Below are 3,431 nucleotides of genomic sequence, written 5' to 3'. Positions count from 1 at the left end.
CCACCCTCCACTGTTGGGTCCCCAGGGACAGCACTTCTGAAGCTGGAGCGCTCAGGCACCATCTCTGAAGTCTGGATTCTTCCTGGAGCCTGGCAAGTTCTGGGACATGAAGCCAGGTCTGCAAGGCCGCTGGGGTGCAGTCGGACCTGGAAGCCTGCAGGGGAAATGGAGCCCTGAAGCTCACCCACGTCCTTGAAGCCGGGGGAGGAACACATCCTCCTAACAGTACTTCTCAGGGCTCAGCATGCTCCCCACCCAACGGTGATCCATACTCACTTGAGGCAGCAAGGACTGCCTCTAACTGGCCCCCTCGATTCCGCCTTAAGGGTCGTCGCACATGCGTGATAGCTCAGGCCCCGGATCTCTTTAGTCAGCTGAGGCCAGTGCTGCCGGGGTCCCTCCAGTCCCATCCCCCAGCCCCTCCTTCTGGGACTGTATCTAATAGAAGAAAGAACACAGATGAATTGGCTGAATCAAGGGACTGGGAGCCTGGGTATGAGTTTGAAGACCGGGAAGCTAAGGCGCAATTACATATTATTGGAAACTCTTGTGGGGTGTGTAGGGGGAGGTTAGGAGGCTGAGAGGCTGAGTCCCACCTGGTGAGTCCAGCCCCAGGACACCACACAGCCCCGCCCCCTTCCCTGCCATCAGACAAGGGGTGCCACAACTCCAGCCAGGACTCTGCACTTCCCCCTCCCTGATTCTCCTCCAGAAGAGCAGGTGGCGCCCCTCTGAAGGCAGGGGCAAGACAACGGACCAAGTCCCCCTGCACTAAGGCGCTGCTGGAAGCTCTTCCTGAACAGCAGTGCTGGCACGGAACGAACCCGTGCACCGCCAAAGTTGGTCTCATCCTGCAGCTGAGGGACGCAGGCTTTAAGTCAACTGCCTTGGCTTTAAATCAGTCAACCCCCCCTTTAAGTCAGGTGGCCCGACTTTAAATCGCTGTGTGCCCCTCAAGCCTGCAACTTCAAAAGTTGGGAACTTCACTTTGATCCCAGCACCTAACATAGCTGAATGCACACTGTAGTCACCACGAAGCCTGGCTTAGAGGCAGGATATAACATAAGGGGATGGGTGTGCACACATGGTGATGAGGGTGTACTTCATGTACCAGAAGGGTCTAGGTACTCTGGGGTGACAGCAAAAAGTGCTCGATACAGCAGCTCCCTGGAAAAGCTGGTGATGCACAGGGAGAGCAGGCACACCCAGGCATACAGAGGTTCCAGGACAGGAGCTGGGGCACAGCCAGGAGGGTGCGAAAGCGGAGGGTCTGAGCCTTCTTGAGAAAGGCAGACACAGAGGATGGACGAGAAACAAAGACCAGATGAAATATGGATTTGAAAAACACACCCAGTTCTTGAAATTGGGGTGGCGGGCACCCCAGATTTGACTCTTCTTAATCCCCAGTACCTAGTGCTTTGGCATTTGCCCAATTACTTATAAAATGTGACTGATAATATCTAACCCATAGAATACTGCATTTGTAGTGGTTTTGCATGTTTATGTTTCTATAGTGGAATAATCTTTTCTACAAGAAAAATGTACACTATCAGAAATAAATTAAAACCCCACTTTAAAAAGTACTCTATTGGGCTTCCCTGGTGGCGCAGTGCTTAAGAATCAGCCTGCCAAGGCAGGGGACATGGGTTCGAGCCCTGGTCCGGGAAGATCCCACATGCCGCGGAGCAGCTAAGCCCATGTGCCACAACTACTGAGCCTGCAGGCCACAACTACTGAAGCCCACACGCCTAGAGCCGGTGCTCCACAACAAGCGCAACAAGAGAATCCATCGCAATGAGAAGCCCGCGCATCGCAACAAGGAGTAGCCCCCACTCGCCGCAACTAGAGAAAACCCGCACGTAGCAACGAAGACCCAATGCAGAAAAAAATTAATTAACTAATTATTTTTTAAAAGTACTGTATCCTTCTGTACAACTTCTCTGGGAAGAACAGAGAGATGGCGTGAGAGAGTGAGAAAGACCAATATTTGGTGCACATCTCTCATACAGGTGCTCTGCTGGCTCAGATAGATATATCCCCACTTTCCAAAGGAGGAAATAAGTTCAGAGAGGTTTAGTAATTTTCCCAAAGCCAAACAGCTCTTCAGTGGCAGAACCAAGTTCTGAACCGAGTCTGTTACCTTCAAAGCCTAAGTCCTCATCACAACAAAACTCAATTAATATCTACATTTATCGAATTACATTGCAACTTGGGGAGTTCTCGGCACAATCCTGAAAAAGAGTGAGAAAGAAAGAAACAGCACTGTTCCTACAGTCACCCGAAATTTTTGGAGCAGCTGCTAGATGCCTGGCCCTTTTTGGGGTTCAGCAGTGATCAAGTGGAGAGAGCATGATTCAGTATTTATTAAGTGCCTTTGTGCCTTTGTTCACTTGGCATTTAGAGGCACTAGGGGCATTAGTGCTCTACACTCAGTGAAATGCCTGTTTTGTTTGTAATTTTCCTTTGTGAAAAACAGCTATCCACAAAGATGTTTTGTTCCAATTTTCCATCCTTTTAGATTGATAAAAACATTTTAACTATGTAGAAACAGAAAATGAATAGAAAGAACTTGGCATTATTAGTTACCACAACACTACCACTATCCTGAAAAGGAAAAACTCTGAAGAAAAGAGTGCTTTTGCAAGAACGTACTATGAAGAATTAGTGCCTACTAATAAATGATTTTCTGCCACTTGAATGATAAAGATAGAACATTTCAACTTTCTGCTGCCCTTATTATTTGTCATTTTTGTTGATATTTCTATTGACTACATCTTTCAATGTCTTAAGAATGGAACATTTATTTAGGTTGTTCCAGACCCAGCCTTTAGTGGTAAAGGTTTTGCTGTTATATTTCTATTGTGTTTCCTTTAAAAATTATTATCCTATTTAACTGGATTAAGTCAAGTCTATAGGCATTTATCTTAGGATATTGATGAAATTAATACCTAAAGGGCAGGAGTACAAGGTGATTGGACTTGAGAACCTCTATTAGCACAATTAAGTATAAATATTATCTATATGTAAACCAAAGTACATGCCGAGTGAGATTCTCTGACTCTTTTTCACTGCCCCTCAAGCCTGTGAGAAATGGAATATTTTTGCCATCTCAGTAAACAAAGGATGTCACAGTCATCAGCACCTGCAACCCTCCAATGTGAGCCGGCGGGCCCTGAGGAACTCAGGATATGCAAATACAGAATGCTGGCCCCAGAGAGCTGAGGTGCATATGAAAGGAAGGATTTCAGTGAGCCCAGACTCTGGCATCTTCCCGTACAAAGGGCTGCACTCCTCACCTTGGGAGAGCTGCTTTTCCTTAGTTAACAATCACCTATGGATGTTCCCCATTACCTGCGCCAGTCCCCCGCCCTGTGCCCTCCCCCCGGTACTTTAGCTCAGGGAGGAAGGAGCGCAGAGGGGCTCGGCTGAAT

At 47.8% G+C, this 3,431-nt stretch overlaps 2 pseudogenes; one reads left to right on the top strand and one right to left on the bottom strand.

Moving 5' to 3' along the window:
* Window positions 1-3,431, top strand: part of LOC102991361 (centrosomal protein of 78 kDa-like) — a 223,386-nt pseudogene that overhangs the window by 76,133 nt on the left and 143,822 nt on the right.
* Window positions 1-3,431, bottom strand: part of LOC102984453 (dipeptidase 2-like) — a 40,008-nt pseudogene that overhangs the window by 31,812 nt on the left and 4,765 nt on the right.

This window comes from Physeter macrocephalus, chromosome 12, assembly GCF_002837175.3.
Source record: "Physeter macrocephalus isolate SW-GA chromosome 12, ASM283717v5, whole genome shotgun sequence".
In the NCBI taxonomy this organism is placed as follows: Eukaryota; Metazoa; Chordata; class Mammalia; order Artiodactyla; family Physeteridae; genus Physeter; species Physeter macrocephalus.
The sequence above is the reverse complement of the archived record's forward strand: the minus strand, read 5'-3'. Positions and strand labels throughout refer to the sequence as shown.